The sequence below is a fragment of the Malaclemys terrapin genome, chromosome 13, assembly GCF_027887155.1.
Source record: "Malaclemys terrapin pileata isolate rMalTer1 chromosome 13, rMalTer1.hap1, whole genome shotgun sequence".
NCBI lineage: Eukaryota > Metazoa > Chordata > Testudines > Emydidae > Malaclemys > Malaclemys terrapin.
The window spans coordinates 42,772,719-42,791,707 of NC_071517.1; positions in this window are offsets into that span (position 1 = coordinate 42,772,719).

Below are 18,989 nucleotides of genomic sequence, written 5' to 3' on the forward strand. Positions count from 1 at the left end.
GTGACCCTGGACAAGTCACTTCATCTCTATACCCATTCTCTAAAGTGTGAATAATAATTCTTCATTTCTCCCCTCTTTATTTTCTTGCCTCCCTACATAGGGGCACAGACTGTGAGTCTGTGCAGCGCCCGGCACAACGGGGCCCTGATCTCAGCTGGGGCAAGGACTGTCTCTCGCTGTGGGTCTGTGCAGCGCCTGCCACAAAAAGTGCCCTGATCAAGATGGGGACTTCTCTGTTCAAGCATTATATAGCTCCAGTTTGCACTCACTGGGGATGTGCCCCAGCGAAAGTCAGCAGGAAAGCAAGGAAACTTTAGGAGAAAACCAACAAGGAGTCTGGTGGCACCTTAAAGACTAACAGATTTATTTGGGCATAAGCTTTCGTGGGTAAAAACCTCACTTCTTCGGATGCATCTGAAGAAGTGAGGTTTTTACCCACAAAAGCTTATGCCCAAATAAATCTGTTAGTCTTTAAGGTGCCACCAGACTCCTTGTTGTTTTTGTAGATACAGACTAACACGGCTACCCCCTGATACTTTAGGAGAAAAGCAGCGAGGATGGGTTACAAATTAAAACCAGTCCTGGCCTTCCAATGAGATCTGCAAACCCCCTGGCCTCCAGCAAGACACTGTAGCCACAGCCACTGGTGCCAGTGGATCTACATGCAGGACTGGGGCCACAGTCTCTGTACCATCAACAGGCCCTTGCTTGTACCAAGCCAGATTTGTGGGGGGATCTTCACTAAATCTGATTAATCTATCTGTATAGCACCATATTATCCTCAATCCATCCATTAGCCCGTCCCCCTCATTATAGATTAACCCTGATCAATAACGTCTCTCTCTCTCTCCATTCATTCTGCGGTTCCCGTCCCCTTCCCGTATTCCATCTATTTCAAACCCCCTTCCCCCTGGACTCACCTTCATTCACCTCTACCTCGGTTCTCCCCAGATCCCTCCCTGCCCGGGCAGCTCCGGGCAGCTCAGGTGCTCTGATGCCAGGGCAGAGTCTGGAGTCCCTGCTCCTCTGCGCTGAGCCCCCACTCCAGTGAGGCCCTGGGATATGAGGCAGGTCCAAGCTTTGGCACTGAATGTCTAAGTGGGACCAGCTAACCCCGTCCCCCTGCTATGGGGCAGCACTGTCCGCGTCTAGCTCTGGAAGTGCAGAGGCTGCAGGGGGTTGCCCCACATGCTGCTGAGGCCCTGGGGGGTCTCAAGAGGAGGGGAATGGGGCAAACTGGATGCTCAGAGCCAGGGTCGCAGGATCACGGGCTGCCGCCGCCCCATCCCAGAAGCCAGGGCCACTTGGTGTGTGAACGAGGGACCTGGAGGAAGGAAAGACTCCCCCAGCACAGCTGCCCTGAGCCTGTCTCAGCTGGAAGGGGCTCCTAGGAACCCAGACATCACAGTGATGGAGCAAGAGAAACCCCAGAGAGGGCTGGGGGAGAGACCTGGGGAGAGGGAGACGCACGCACACACACACACACACTTATTGTGGCTGGAGCGATGGATGCTAGATGTGGACGGGCAGGGAAAGAGAGGAAGAGACAGAGAGAGAGAGATGGATATAGAGAAAGAGAGGGAGAAGAGAATGGATAGAAGGATACAGAGAAGGGTGGATAAGCACAGAAATAACCGGCAGGAAAAGCAGAGAGAGATGCAGAGAGACGGTGGGGTGGAAGGATGCGGAGGGGGAGAGACGGACGAACGGAGGGAGACAGAGCAGGAGAAAGTGGCAGAATGCTGGAGGGAATAAGATGGCGAGAGGCTGGTAGGAGGGATGGCTCCACAGCTTCTGTCCCTGATCGCTGCCCTAACCCCGCCCTGGTGGTGGCTCTGGGCTCATGGGGATGATATCTCCATGTGCCTGGGCTGGCGTAGCTCCTCAGTGCAGCCCTGTCAAGGCTCCTCCCTGCACAGCTAAGGAGCCGGTCCCCGACTCTAGGGCCGTTAGTGGGGGAGACACTTAGGTCTTTTATGGGCATCGGAATCAGGAGGGGGGAGGCCTCCCTGCAGCCTCCCCAAAGGGCTGGGACTCGGCTGGCGATGTCTGTAGAGCCCCAGGGACCCCATGCCCCAAAGGGGCCGTGAGAGACAACATGGGGGGATGGGTGCTGGGGAAGTGACCACTTACCCCCCGCCCGCCACCAGGATCACTCCCCTCCCTTTAGGACATGGCCCCATCTGCGCCAACGGCTCCGCTCGACCCCAGGGCTTGTCTCTGGGAGTGTGAACGCAGTCCAGGCCCTGCGGCCCGCAGAACCCTGGAGCAGAGACTGTCCCTTTAAGTGGGGGAGTGAGTCGAGCCAGGACAGTTCTCAGAATGCGCTGAAAGCAGAGCACAGTCTGGCAGTCAGAGCTGGGAGCCCGGACTCCTGGGCTCTCTCCCTGTCACTGGGAGGGGAGTTGGGTCTAGTGGGTTAGAGAAGGAGGAGCTGGGAGCCCAGACTCCTGGGTTCTATCCCTATTACTGGGAGCGGAGAGGGGTCCAGGGGGTTAGAGCAAGGGAGGAGGTGACCTATGTGTCGGGACTCATGGGATGTGTTCATTACTCTACTATTGATCCCGATCAGTCCTTCAAGTCAGGGCATCTCTTTGTTGCAGTACCCACGCTCCCAGCCTTCCCTTCACTAACCACCCAGGGGAACTATGAGGACCACCTCCGAGTGTCGGAAAATCACCAGCCCTCCCGACAAAGCGGGAGAGGAATGTGTACGGGGTCCCTGGAAACTGTGAACACTGAGCCACTGGATGGAGTTCAGGAGGCCTGTCCCTCTGGCCGGGCAGCATGGTCTAGGTCAGGGGTCGGCAACCGTTCAGAAGCGGTGTGCCGAGTCTTCATTTATTCACTCGAATTTAAGGTTTCGCATGCCAGTAATACATTTTAACGTTTTTAGAAGGTCTCTTTCTATAAGTCTGTAATATATAAGTAAACTATTGTTATATGTAAAGTAAATAAGGTTTTTAAAATGTTTAAAATTAAATTAAAATACAGAGCTCCCCAGACCGGTAGCCAGGACCCGGGCAGTGTGAGTGCCACTGAAAATCAGCTCGCGTGCCGCCTTTGGCACGCGTGGCATAGGTTGCCTACCCCTGGTCTCGTGGGTAGGGTGTCCGGTTGGAGATCAGGGCTCTGTTCCTGGCCCTGCCGCTCCCCTCGGAGACGCCATTCCCCCCTCTTTGTAAAGTGCTCTAACATCTGCAGTGGGGAAGCAAAATGACTGTTCGTTATTATGGGGACAGGGTCCGTGAGGCTATGGATTTACGGGGACAATGGGGGGAGGTGGGATGCTGGAGTACATAGGCCCAGGGTCTGAGCCAGTATGGAGGGATCTGGGACATGGACTAGATGTTTCAGGGTATGGGCCGGTGGACCAGCTGGTCACTGATCTAGAGCAGAGGGGTGTGACGTACTGGACTGACTGGCTGGCGATCTGTTTGCCACAGGCAGGAGGGCAGCACGCTGGCCCTGAATGCCCCTTGTTTCAATCCAGGGCAGGCATTATCTCCCTCCGGCCAGCCCCACTGGGGTGACACTGGACTCGCTACTCTGTCCCCTCCCGGGACGCCGGGGTGTTTCTGCTTAGAGAGAGTGAGCCCCTGCCTGCGACAGAGGAGAGATCGGGAGTGGCTCGGTGCCGAGTTTGCCTTGCGGAGACAAGGCCAAGGTGGGGAGCGTCGGCATCCCAGGGCTCCTTGTTAGGTGCCAGAATGCGTCGATAGCGTCTCGGCTCCTGCTCCTGGCTGGGTCGGGGGTAGGGTGGCGACAGGGGACACTGCATCTCATCAGAGACACTTACTATTTGTGACACATCCTCTGATGAGCCCCGTGGCGGGCCCATGAGGGCCATTAAAAAGTTTTCTGTCTTTAACCACTTGGAATGGTTACAGAGTCAATACGAACGGCTCTGCTTACAGCTGGAGTGCCAAGGTGGCTGGCTCAAGGGGGTGGGGAATGAGATTCAGACCCTTCCGCTTGAGGGGGCCCCAAGTTGCAGGGCTAGCTGGCTGATGATGGCAGGGGATCGGACATGGGGCCTATCCCCTCTTGGGGGCATTGGCTTGGCTCGGGTCTCCGATTGGTTGGCTCAGGGGGGTAGGGGACGAGACACAGGGCCTGTCCGCACACATACACCGAAGCAAGTTACTCCAGGGTCACTGGAGGATTGTTCCTCCCAGGGCTTTTCTCCTGCTCTCAGCCAAGCCCTTGGTTTAAGTGTCCAATAAGATGGTGTCGCGGGGCAAGTCTCCCCTGACTCCCCTCAGCCTCAGGACAGTAGGACCTAGCAGCCAAAGTCTATGTGTCTGCTGTCTCCCTCAGGGCGGTATGGACTAATGAACAGAGTCAATATAGCCGTTCTTTCCTTCAGAGTGGGGTGGCCTAAGGGCCAGAATCAATATGGCTGCCCTCTCCCTCAGGGCGGTGTAACCTAAGGGCCAGAGTCAAGATGGCCACCCTCTCCTTCAGGATGGTGTGGAGTTAACCTCTGCCCAGAGTATGGGGTTAACCACTTCCTGCCCAGGGCGGGGCAAGCACACCCCACCACCGATGGCTTACCCAGCCTTTCCTAGCAGGAGACGATTCCCCATGGCTCACAGACTTCCTCGCCATTAGGGAACATTCCCTGGTGCTCTGGCGAAAACGACCCCTCTCCCCATCTTATCCCAGTCGCATGCTCCTTGGGTTCCCCTTCTGGTGTCCGGCCCCTCTAAAGGGTCAGGCAGGCTGTACTCAGACCAGAGTCTCACTTTTGTTAAGTTTCTGTTTGAGCAGTGTTTAAATCAGCTCTCCCATCTCTCTCTCTCCTTCTCTGCTGGGTCTCATAGACTCAGAGACTTTAAGGCCAGTAGGGACCATCATGATCACCTAGTCTGACCTCCTGCACATCGCAGGCCACAGAACCTCACCCATCCACTCCTGTGATAGACCCCTAACCTCTGGCTGTGTTACTGAAGACCTCAAATCATGGTTTAAAGACTTCAAGTTACAGAAAATCCACCATTGACTCAAGTTTAAACCTGCAAGTGACCCATGACCAATGCTGCAGAGGCAGGTGACATCCCCCCCCAGGGGTCTCTGCCACTCTGACCTGGGGGAAAGTTCCTTCCCGACCCCAAATCTGGTGATAAGTTAGACCCTGATTATGTGGGCGAGACCCACCATCCAGGCACCTGAGAAAGAATTACTGTAGTAACTCAGAGCCACTACAGTAACTAGTGTCCCATCACAGGCTGTTGGAGATATTTCCTGCTAGCAGTCGCAGATCGGCCACATGCCCTTGTTAGGCTATCCCATCATACCACCCCCCTCCATAAACTTATCAAGCTTAGTCTTGAAGCCAGTTAGGTTTTTTGCCCCCCACTGCTCCCCTTGGAAGGCTGGTCCAGAACTTCACACCTCTGGTGGTTAGAAACCTAATTTCAAGCCGAAACGTGTCGATGGCCAGTTTATATCCATTTGTTTTTGTGTCCACTTGGTGCTTAACTTAAATAATTCCTCTCCCTTCCTGGTATTTATTCCTCTAAATATAACATCGACAAGGAGAAATCTTCTAGCACAAGTGTCCACCGGTCCCATTGCCTGACCAAGCAGAGGAAAGAGTAAAAAGAAAAGAATTTCACCGAGCAACTCACGATGGCAGACAGCTGCTTTTGCTGCAGGGGCAGCGTGGGTCAGTCAGCAAGAGAGGCGAAGTGGACTAATACAAATAATCAGAAGGAGGAGACTGCTGCTGGAGCTACTGGAAATGGATGGAGCAATGAGAGGGGAAAAAGCCACCTTGGCTGGCCTGCTAAGCAGGCAGAGACAGACAGCTTGCAGCCTGCACTGAGATGAAGGTGCCAGAAGAAAGAACTCATCCTCATGACCTGTCGTTCAGTTCAACAACCAGCAACATGGAGCAACCGTCCCTCCAAGAAGACACCTGTGAAGACTGAACCTAAGAAAAGACGGAAGTCGGGAATTCGAAATGTGGAGCAAGGCAAGAGCTCTAGTGACAATGAGCAAGATCTAGCCCTGCATGTGTTAGAAGCTGGAGTAAGAGATGGCATCTGGGTCACACCCTTGATCGAGGGAGCTCCTACAAGAATGGAGCTTGATTCTGGAGCTGCCACTTCACTGATGTCTGTGTCTACCTATCAGCAGCGCTTGTCGCAAGTTCCTCTGGAAGAAACCTTCATGGTTCTGCAGATTTATACTGAAGAAAAATTAGTCCCAAAAGGGGTACTCCAGGTGAAAGTTCAACTAAGTGGACAATCAGTTGCTTTACCTTTGCATGTGACCAAAGGAAAGTATCCATCATTACGTGTCAGAACTTGGCTTGAGAAGCTCAAGGTGAATTGGACCAAGATCAAGGTGATCACAAAAACACCTAGAAACCTTCAAGAAATACTGGCCAAACGCCCCAAAGTTTTCGAAAAAGAATTTGGACGGATAAGCAATATGTCAGCGAAGCTCACTATTACATCTGACAGCCAGCCAAAATATTACCAACCCAGAGCTGTGCCGTTGACACTAAAGCCTCTGGTGAAGGCTGATGTAGACCTTTTGATGAACAGTTGAGTCTTGTCACTGGCTACACCTGTTGTACCAGTGATCGAGAAGGATGGCTCCATCGAATCTGTGGAGATTTCAAAGTGACACTGAATCCAGTTTTATGTCCAGACCAGTATCCGCTACCTCGTCCTGAAGGTTTGTTTGCTACTCTTAGTGAAGGACAATGTTCCAGTAAACTGGACTGGCTCAGTGCACACTGACAAATGGAGATTGATCCAACATCTCGCAAATATCTCACAATAAACATGCCAAAAGACCTATTTTGCTCTAACAGGTTTGTCTTTCAGTATCACATTGGTATCTGCCCTGCTCTAGAAAGTCACGGATGAGACCCTGAAGGGACTGAACAGATTTCAGTGATATTTGGATGACATCCTTGTTACAGGACAGGATTACGAAGATCATCTCTGAAATTTGAATGCTGCCTTGCAACATTTGGAAGAGCACATCCTGAGAATATGTTGAGACAAATGTGTGTTTTTCATACCTTCATTTGAATACTTTGGTCATGTAATTGATGCCATGGGCTTATGGAAATCACCAGAGAAAGTGGCTTCTTCAAGAGTCACCGACAGAGAACCTGTCACAGTTATGTTCATTCTTGCGAAGGCCAAAACTATAACAGGGTTCAAAAAAGAACTAGATAAATTCATGGAGGATAAGTCCATCAATGGCTATTAGCCAGGATGGGCAGGGATGGTGTCCCTAGCCTCTGATTGCCAGAAGCTGGGAATGGGCGACAGGGGAGGGATCACTTGATGATTACCTGTTCTGTTCATTCCCTCTGGGGCACCTGGCACTGGCCACTGTCAGGAGACAGGATACTGGGCTATATGGACCTTTGGTCGGACCCAGTATGGCGATTCTTATGTTCTTAAGACTGCTCAATGACTATGGTAAGTTTCTGCCTAATTTGGCGACAGTATCGGCACCTTTACATGAACCATTACAAGCAAAAAAAAAACAACCAAAAATGGCAATGGACTAAAGACTTATTTCAGAGTAGCAGCTGTGTTAGTCTGTATCCGCAAAAAGAACAGGAGTACTTGTGGCACCTTAGAGACTAACAAATTTATTAGAGCATAAGCTTTCGTGGGCTACAGCCCACTTCTTTGGATGCATACAGAGTGGAATAAATATTGAGGAGATATATATATACACACACATACAGAGAGCATAAACAGGTGGGAGTTGTCTTACCAATTCTGAGAGACCAATTAAGTAAGAGAAAAAAAAAAACTTTTGAAGTGATAATCAAGCTAGCCCAGTACAGACAGTTTGATAAGAAGTGTGAGAGTACTTACAAGGGGAGATAGAATCAATGTTTGTAATGGCTCAGCCATTCCCAGTCCTTATTCAAACCGGAGTTGATTGTGTCTAGTTTGCATATCAATTCCAGCTCAGCAGTCTCTCGTTGGAGTCTGTTTTTGAAGTTTTTCTGTTGTAATATAGCCACCCGCAGGTCTGTCATTGAATGACCAGACAGGTTAAAGTGTTCTCCCACTGGTTTTTGAGTATTATGATTCCTGATGTCAGATTTGTGTCCATTAATTCTTTTGCGTAGAGACTGTCCGGTTTGGCCAATGTACATGGCAGAGGGGCATTGCTGGCACATGATGGCATATATCACATTGGTAGATGTGCAGGTGAACGAGCCCCTGATGGTATGGCTGATGTGATTAGGTCCTATGATGATGTCACTTGAATAGATATGTGGACAGAGTTGGCATCGGGCTTTGTTACAAGGAGAGGTTCCTGGGTTAGTGGTTTTGTTCAGTGATGTGTGGTTGCTGGTGAGTATTTGCTTTAGGTTGGGGGGTTGTCCTCGCTTACAGACAATGGACACAAATCTGACATCAGGAATCATAATACTCAAAAACCAGTGGGAGAACACTTTAACCTGTCTGGTCATTCAATGACAGACCTGCGGGTGGCTATATTACAACAGAAAAACTTCAAAAACAGGCTAGAAACCCCTTTAGCCTGGGACCATCACTTCCCACAGTTCAGTCTTTGTTCCTCAGGTGTTTCATTGTAGGGAGAGTGAGGTACCATCATGATGTCATTGTCCCCCTTTTATTTCCTCTTCCCACTTGCTGGAAAGCTCTTTTGCTGTGACCTGGGTCAAACAGTTCCCAGTGTGTAGTGCTATCTCTGAGAGATTTCTATTGCACACAGTTCCTAGGGTAATCCTTGTGCTTGTGTGCGTTTCCTCAATAAGCCAGTAACATTGCTTGGCCTTTTGACTGTTGCTTGTGGGTGTTTTTGACCTCAAACATGCTTCAGTATCTATCTATCTATCTATCCACCACCACCCCCTCTATCTATCTATCCACCACACCCCCATCTATCTATCTATCCGCCCCATACACCCATCTCTATCTATCTACCACACCCCATCTATCTATCTATCTATCCTCCCCATACACCCCTATCTATCTATCTATTTATCTATCTATCCATCCACCACACCCCCCATCTATCTATCTACCACACCCCCTCTCTATCTATCCACCACACCCCCTCTCTATCTATCCACCACACCCCCTATCTATCTAATCTATCCTCCCCATACACATCTATCTATCCATCCACCACACCCCCTATCTATCTATCTACCACACCCCATCTATCTATCTATCTATCCTCCCCATACACCCCTATCTATCCATCCACCACACCCCCTATCTATCTATCTACCACACCCCCTCTCTATCTATCCACCACACCCCCTATCTATCTATCTACCACACCCCATCTATCTATCTATCTATCCTCCCCATACACCCCTATCTATCTATCTATCTATTTATCTATCTATCCATCCACCACACCCCCCATCTATCTATCTACCACACCCTCTCTCTATCTATCCACCACACCCCCTCTCTATCTATCTATCTATCCACCACACACACATCCTCTCTCTCTATCTATCCCCATACACCCCCTCTCTATCTATCCACCACACCCCCTCTCTATCTATCCACCACACCCCCTATCTATCTAATCTATCCTCCCCATACACATCTATCTATCTATCCACCACACCCCCTTTCTATCTATCTATCTATCCATCTATCCACCCCCCCTCTATCTATCCCCATACACCCCATCTTTATCTAATCTATCTATCTATCTATCGCACCCATCAGTGTGATACCAAGCACTGTATGTATCTGGCATTCATCACATCCTCATTCAGTCCCTTCTCTTGGCAATTCTACATTTTAAACTTTTTTTTTTTTTTTGCATTAATACAAATAAATTATCCCATCCACACATATCAAATTTGGAAGGGAGGAGAAGGGGAGAAGAGAAATCTAAAGAGAGACAGACCATGGCTAGAAAGACAAAGTCAGTGCTGGTTCTCACATGGCTGCACAACTCAGCTGTTCTTTGAAACTGTTCTTGTTTTTAGCAAGAAAAGAAAAAGAAAGTTGTAATAACAAATCCCTCATCAGCACAGTGGACGGCAGCGGTTCATAAATCCACTGGATCTCTGGCAAGTGTTTCTGCAAAGTCACAGAGAGCTAGGGAGCAGCTGGAGGAGTGACAGAAAAACATCAAATGATACCACTCTTCAAGAAAAGGGAATGGGGCCATGATCTCAGCTGGGGCAGGGCCTGTCTCTCCCTGTGTGTCTGTGCAGCGCCCGGCACAACGGGGCCCTGATCTCAGCTGGGGCAGGGCCTGTCTCTCCCTGTGTGTGTCTGTGCAGTGCCCAGCACAACGGGGCCCTGATCTCAGCTGGGGCAGGGCCTGTCTCTCCCTGTGTGTGTCTGTGCAGCGCCCAGCACAATGGGGCCCTGATCTCAGCTGGGGCAGGGACTGTCTCTTGCTGTGTGTCTGTGCAGTGCCCGGCACAACGGGGCCCTGATCTCCTGTGGGGTCTCTAGGTACTCCCACAGTACAGCTCCAGTTTACATCCACAGAGGTTCTGCACCAGAGAGAGAAACTGTAAGGGAAAGGGGAGACTTGGGTGAAAGGTAGGACTGAGTTGTGAACAGAACCCAGGAGCCCAGCCCTTGATTTAAGTGTCCCAAGAGATGGTCCATCACCAGCCCCTCCTGCCAGGAGACAACTCCCCTGGCTCACAGACCCCTCCCCATTAGGGAATGTTCCCTGATCCTCTGGCTGAAATGACCCCTCGCTCCATCTCATCCAAGACACTTGCTCATGTGTCACCCAACATGCTCCTCTCCCTCGTTGCAGGGCGTTTACAGCTCTCAAACGCTTATTGGTGGTCCACCATATTGATAAAAACAACAAGGAGTCCGGTGGCACCTTAAAGACTAACAGATTTATTTGGGCATAAGCTTTTGTGGGTAAAAACCTCACTTCTTCGGATACATAGAGTGAAAGTTACAGATGCAGGCATTATATAATGACACATGGAGAGCAGGGAGTTACCTCACAAGTGGAGAACCAGTGACAGGGATGATTGGATCAGGGTGGATGTGGTCCACTCCCAATAATAGATGAGGAGGTGTCAATTCCAGGAGAGGCAAAGCTGCTTCTGTAATGAGGCAGCCACTCCCAGTCCCTATTCACGCCCAAATTAATGGTGTTAAATTTGCAAATGAATTTTAGTTCTTCTGTTTCTCTTTGAACACCACTGGCCATCACGTACAGCCTCCAACTAAAACCTCTCCAGCACGTTATCAATGATCTACAACCTATCCTGGAAAACGATCCCTCATTCTCACAGACCTTGGGAGACAGGCCAGTCCTCGCTTACAGACAGCCCCCAACCTGAAGCAAATACTCATCAGCAACTACACACCACACCACAGAAACACCAACCCAGGAACCAATCCCTGTAGCAAATCTCGTTGCCTACTCTGTCCCCATATCTACTCTAGTGACACCATCAAAGGACCCAACCACATCAGCCACACCATCAAGGGCTCATTCACCTGCACGTCTACTAATGTGATATATGCCATCATGTGCCAGCAATGCCCCTCTGCCATGTACATTGGCCAAACCGGACAGTCCCTCCGCAAAAGAATAAATGGACACAAATCGGACATCAGGAATGGTAACATACAAAAGCCAGTAAGTGAACACTTCAATCTCCCTGGACATTCTATAACAGATTTAAAAGTAGCTATACTTGAACAAAAAAACTTCAGAAACAGACTTCAAAGAGAAACAGCAGAACTAAAATTCATTTGCAAATTTAACACCATTAATTTGGGCTTGAATAGGGACTGGGAGTGGCTGGCTCATTACAGAAGCATCTTTGCCTCTCCTGGAATTGACACCTCCTCATCTGTTATTGGGAGTGGACTACATCCACCCTGATCAAATTGGCCCTATCAACACTGGTTCTCAGCTTGTGAGGTAACTCCCTTCTCTTTATGTGTCATTATATAATGCCTGCATCTGCCATTTTCACTCCATGCATCTGCAGAAGTGAGGTTTTTTACCCACTAAAGCTTATGCCCAAATAAATCTGTTAGTCTTTAAGGTGCCACCAGACTCCTTGTTGTTTTTGTGGATACAGACTAACACGACTACCCCAATTCTTGACACCGTATTAATGCGAGTGAAATAAATTCCAGGGCCGAGTGGGCCTTGCATACACACGTGCTTTAAAAAATTGGAAGAGTATGTTTGGCCCAGCACCAGAGCTGAATCCACGGTCCTAGACTCCCAACCTCTACTGCTCTGACCCACTAGACTCCAGTCCCCTCCCAGAGCTAAGAAGAGACCCAGGGTTCTGGGCTCCCACCCCCTCCTGCTCTAACCTACTAGACCCCACTTCCCTCCCAGGGCTAGGGTTAGAACCCAGGAGTCCTGGCTGCTAGCCCCCTGCCTCTTCCCTCCCAGAGCTGGGGATAGACCCCAGGAGTCCTGACTCCCAGCCCCCACTTCTCTAACCCACTCAAGTCAACTCCCTTCCCATCCCATCCCTAGCTAACACTGTCTATCCATTGGGATTCTGCTGGGATTGGTTCATCGCAGTATCAAGGCCTGGGGCAGACTGGCTGCTCCTGCTCCACCAGCCTCCTCTGGCCACCCTGGATCCACCCACTGTTTACACATGAAGGTGCAGAGTCACTGTCACTCCAGAGAAGAGGCTGGAAGGAGCTGAAAGAGGAGTGGAGCTGACAGCACCCTGACAAAGTAAGACGCACCCCCTTCTTCCCCTGGGGCAGGGACCAGGGCTGCTTCTCTGCTGCTGAATGGCATGGAGAGCCGAGCAGGGGACAGTGGGAGAACCTCATCCCATGGTCTAGTCAGACCCTCTGCTAGGGTGACCAGATGTCCCGATTTTATAGGGACAGTCCCAATTTTTGGGTCTTTTTCTTATATAGGCTCCTATTACCCCCCACCCCCTGTCCCGATTTTTCACACTTGCTGTCTGGTCACCCTACCCTTTGCAGGGGTTGCTCCGAGCCCCCCAGGGACTACAACCTAGGTGGCTAGAGTGGAGGGGATCAGGACTCCTGGGTTCTATCCCCAGCTCTGGGAGGGGAGTGAGGTCTAGTGGGCTAAAGCGGGGTGGCTGGGAGTCAGGGCTCTTGGGTTCTATTCTCTTGTCTAGGAGGAGAGTGGGGTCTAGAGGTTAGAGCCAGGAATCAGGACACCTGGGTTCTATTCCTAGATTGGCTGTGTGACCTTGGGCCAGTGGTGTCCCAGTTTTGTAACACCCAGCCCACCTTGCTCTAACCACAAGATCCCGCTCAGACCTGGGGAGGGAACCCAGGATCCAGAGGTTCAGCCACACCTGCTCTAACCTCCTAGACCCCACTCGGCGCGACGGCTGGAACCAGGAGTCCTGACTCCCTGTCTTGTGACTTAGCCACAACTGCATCTATCCCTTCAGCCAACGCAGCCCTCCACTCTGGTGGGAAGGCCTCGTTCATTATCATCTGCCAAGGGCTTTGAGAGTTGGCAGCAGTGATGGGTGGGCTATGGTGGTGGATCGCCGTTTGCCCCTGCATTTCTGCTCCAGGGCCGGTAATCCTGGGACCTGTCTTCGCTGCGGGCGGCACAATCTGGGAGACGTCATGCGGCTGCTGAGAACCGTTCCAACTCACGCCACTTGTAGTTAAAGTCATGGCCCCTCCCTCACCCATTTCCCCCTTTTGAACAGCTGGTTGGGAATGAGGCATGGGCAGGAAGCGGGACAGGACTCCCTGGTTTAGCTCTCTGGGGGAGTTTGATGTGGCACTGTTTGTGGACGGTTGTAAGGAGGCAAACCTCTAAGCCCTGAGCATTATCTGTTCAAAGTCCACGTTTGCAGGGCCCTAGCGCCGGCAGCAGTAACTCCAACCCCTGCAGTTAGAGTTGCCAATTTTGGTGGGATGTATTCTTGGAGATTTTCACACAACATTTATCTTAAATTCAAGATCGATTTTTACTTCCTAAGACTCCAGGACAATCCTGGAGGGTTGGCCACCCTCCCTGTGGTCTTTCTTGAGCACACCTAATGCCTGCTAGAGGGGAAAGGCCCCATCTCCCACTCCATGCCCCACTGAGCCAAGCATTCCCCCTGCCCTGGGGCTGGATCGGAGACAACGCCCCCTAGAGGGAATTCATGGATTCCCAGGCCAGATGATACCACGGTGAGCATTTCATCCGCCCTCCTGTGTCACACAACCCAGAGAACTGCCCCCAAATAATTCCTAGAGCAGATCTTTTAGAAAAACATCCCATCTTGATATAAAAATGGTCAGTGATGGAGAATCCGCCGCCACCTTTGGTAAATTGCTCCAGTGGTTAATTCCGCTCACTGTTATACATTTACACCTTATTTCCACTTGGATTTTGTCTCACTTCAGCTTCCAGCCATTGGAGCATATTAGACCTTTCTCTGCCAGATTGAAGAGCTCGTGATTAAATCTTTGTTCCCCATGTAGGCAGTTACGGACTGTGATGAAGTCACCCCTTCACCTTCTCTTTGGTAAAGGACATAGATGGAGCTCTTTGAGTCTATCACTATCAGGCAGGCTTTCTAATCCTTTAATCCCTCTTATGGCTCTTCTCTGACCCCTCTCCAATTGACCAACATCCTTCTTGCCTTGTGGACACCAGAACTGGACACAGGATTCCAGCAGCGGTCGCACTAATGCCAAATCGAGAGGTAAAATAACATCTCTGCTCCTACTTGAGATTCCTGTTTATCGCACTAGGAGCTCATGTTGAACTGATTATCTGTCACAACCCCCAAATCTTTTTCACAGTCACTGCTTCCCAGGATAGAGTCCTCCCCCGTCCTGTAACTATGGCCTACGTTCTTTGTTCCTAGATGCGTATGTAACCCTTCTGCCCATCTAAGTTGGCAGCAACAAGGGCCGGGTTCTGTATCTAGGGGTTCCGTTTCAATAACGCAATGCAAAACCGGCTCGAGCCCCCACCCAGTGACCTGGGACAATTACATACCACCCCCTGGGCACCTCTAAGAGGCAATACTTCCCCTCTCGCAAGCACGGAGTCTGAGTGTAACAGAAAATGTTTAATAACATGAGGTAAACGACATCAGCATTAAATTGGAAAAACACCACAAACAGGATTCATAACAAACCATGAGCAAAAAACCCACCCCAGCAAATTGGGCTGTGTCCTTTCCCGTTGGTTCTTGAAACCAGCAACCCAAGAATCACCAAAGTCCCAAAAGTCCAACAACCCCCCAGAGTCTCTGTCCCTGGTCAGTGCAGCCCCAGAGTTCAAGGGGGGGGCCCACCGGGTGTTAAGGGGCACCTTACGTGATCCGAGGCCGACCGGCTGCCTCTCCGTGGGGTTCCACCGCAGCCTTCACCACGAGCCGCTCCACTCCACCAGATGTCCCGTGAGCTGCTCCTGCCGTCCCACAAACTGCTCTGGCAGCTGCTCCGCTCTGCTCACCAACCTGTGAGCCGCTCAGCTCTGCTCCCCTTCAGCCATCCCTTGGGCCGCTCCCACAAGGCTCCGCTCTGCTCTGCTAGCTGCTCCTCCAGCCGCTCCGCTCTGCTCACCAACCTGTGAGCCGCTCAGCTCCACTCTGCTAGCTGCTCCGCCAGCCGCTTAGCAATATAGCTTCAGGCTCCCCCACTAGTTAACACAGCCTCAGTGATCTCAGCTCTTAATAACTTTAGCTCTTTTGTGATTTCAGCTCTTTTGTGATTTCAGCTCATAGTAGGGGAGCCCCAGTGCTACTGCACCATCGGCCCAAAGTGAATTCAGCTCAGCAGCCTGTAACTAGACTCCTAATGGAATCAAAGTTAGCTCTGACATTCAACAGTGGAGAGAGGAGATGGCGCAATTGGTGTTCCAAACACTCAGAGAGAGCCCATATCAAGTACAAATACCTGTCCTCATCCTCTCTCTAGTCACTGGGTTTTGTAACCCATCCCCCTTGTCAAGCAAGTGCTACTTAGGTAATGGTGAAGGACTCACTCAGTCCTTCTGTCATACAACAGTTCCACTGGCCTTGATTCACAGAATCAGGGTAACAACACTTTATTCTTCCTGCCCCAATAACAGAGAAAACTGGGGATCCCACACCAGCCAAAGTAACCACTTTGAGTTGCTGTTGTTTCATGCCAGGCGAGTGGGTGTGCCTATGCAAACCAGATCACCCCCTGGAGTTCTTTTCCACACTCGCCATAATTCACCTCCAGATGTCAGGGTAGAGCTCATCCTGACTCTGCTTACCCGTACATTTACATTTAGCCGTATTAAATCACAGGCTGTCTGCTTGCACCCAAGCTTACCAAATGATCCAAATCACTGACCTGTCCTTGTCCTTATTGACCACTCTCCCAGTTTTTGCGTCATCTGCAGACTTTATGGGTGATGATATAATGTTTTCTTCTTCCAGGTCATTGATAAAAATAGTAAATAGCCTAAAGTCAAGAACTGACCCCAGCGGGAGCCCACTGAAAACACTCACACACTTGATGATGATTTCCCATTTCCAATGACATTTTGAGACCTAGCAGTGAGACGATTTTTAATCCGTTTAACATGTCCCATGTTCATTTGATATCATTCTAGTTTTTTAATCAAAATGTCATGTGGTACCAAGTCAAACGCCTTGCAGACATCTAATTATATTACATCACCACTAATATCTTTATCAACCAAACTCATAATCACATGAAAAAAAAGATGTCCAGTGTGTTTGACAGGATTTATTTTTCATAAACCAATGTTGATTTGCATGAATTACCTACCGTCCTTTAATTCTTTATTAGTCAAGTCCTTTATCAGCGGCTCCATTAGGCTGCCCAGGATTGATGTCGGGCTGACAGACCTATAATTTGCTGGGTCAGCCTGTTTACCCTTTTTAAAAATTGGCACAATTAAAAATTAGCTGTCTTCAGTCTTCTGGAACGTCCTCAGTGCTCCAAGACTTATTGAACATTAACATTAGCAGTCCAGTGAGTTCCTCAGCCAGCTCTTTTAAAACTTTTGGATGCAAGTGATCTGGACCTGCTGATTTTTAAATGTCTGACTTGAGCAGCTTCTGTACGAGTGTTCAGTGGTTTGAGCATTGCCCTCCTAAACCCAGGGTTGTGAGTTCGGTCCTTGAGGGGGCCATTTAAGAATCTAGGGCAAAATCAGTACTTGGTCCTGCTAGTGAAGGTAGGGGGCTGGACTCAATGACCTTTCAGGGTCTCTTAGAGTTCTATGAGATAGGTATATCTCCATATTTACATAAAAAGCCCTAGCAAACTCAGTACAAACTAAAATCTCATACAGACTGTAGCGGGGTGGACACCCGCTCCTGCCCTGTGGGGGTTGGAACAGCCCTGGGAGAAGGCTGTTACAGGGAGAAGCAACTACTGGGCTGATTGGGGAAACAGCCACAGCTGGGCCACGCCCCATCAGGCCCCAGCTGGCCCTATAAAGGCTGGGGAGCCAGGCGGTCAGATGGACTCTCTCTCTCCACTTAGAGAGGGAAGGGCCTGGCTGCAGGGAGCTAGACACAGGGTACCTGAATGGAGCAGGGCTGGAGAGCTCCAGCCTGGAAAGCCCCAGGCTGTGGCCTAGGAGAAGGCTACGGGGTCCTGGGGGCTGCAGAGGGCAACCCAGATGTAGGCCAAGGCAGCAGGTCCAAACCCTCCTTGCCTGTGATGAGTGGCTGATACTGCAGTCGGCCCCAGAGAGCGGGGGCTAGTTGGTGGCTGGCAGTGGCCTTATCCTGAGGCGAGGTAGAGGTTAGTGGATGGGGGTTCCCCTGGGAGGGGAGACCCAGTGAGTGTGGGTACTGCCAGGGGGCAACACCCAGAGCAAGGGGCACCAGAGTCCTGGGAGGGACACGGGGGCCAGTGCAAAGGACAAGGTGAATCACCAGCCTGCAGAGGGCGCTCCGGGCTGGACCGAGCTGATTCCCCAGACGACCAGACGAGGCGCCGCAGGGGTGAGTCCGACCCCTTACACAGACAATGACTTATTTATACTGCTCTATAGACTATACACTGAAATATAGTACAATGGGGGAGGGATAGCTCAGTGGTTTGAGCATTGGCCTGCTAAACTCAGGGTTGTGAGCTCAATCCTTGAGGGGGCCATTTAGGGATCTGGGGTAAAAATCTGTCTGGGGATTGGTCCTGCTTTGAGCAGGGGGTTGGATTAGATGACCTCCTGAGGTCCCTTCCAACCCTGATATTCTATGAATGTTTATATTCCAGTTGATTTACTTAATAATTATATGGTAAAAACAAGAAAGTCAGCACTTTTTCAGTAACAGTGGCTGTGACACTTCTGTGTTTTTAACTCTGATTCTGTGAGCAAGTCATTTTTAAGTGAGGTGACACTTGGGGTACGCCAGACAAATCAGCCTCCTGGAAGGGGGACAGTAGCCTGGAAAGGCTGAGAACCGCTGTAAAGTGAGGGGCATTTGGGTAGGAATTCAGTGTCTACTCCACTCACATAACTCACACAGACCAATGCCACCTCGAGCAGGGCACGCACACACTGGAGAACAGAGATGGGTAGGAAACCGTTTTCCCATTTCATGACATTTTTTTCGATTTTGAAACTTTCTCCCATCTGGAAGCAGGACAATAAGTTGAACCCTTGAAAATTGGCACAAAACAAACCAACAAGCGGCAAGGGAACTGGGGCTTCCATGGACATTTCCAGGAGAGATGTGTATCACTGTTGGCGGGGCCAGACTGGAGCTATCAATATCACCAAAGCTTGTTCCCTCCGTATCTTGAGAAGCACCTTGTGAACGAGAGGGATGGGTGGGAACGCGTAGAGAAGGCGGCCTCCCCATGGGAGGAGGAACGCATCTGCGATGGAGCTTGAGCTGTGATTCAGGAAGGAGCAAAACTGCTGGCACTTTTGCCTCAGCCCACCTTTGGCTTTCGTTATTAGGAAATACCAGGAATAGAAGCCCTTGCTCTTCAGCTCCTGAGGTACCTCTTCCACTGCCCCAAGCAATAGGAGCGAGTGCGGGAGCTGCTCGTGAGAAGGGTTCCTGAAGAGGG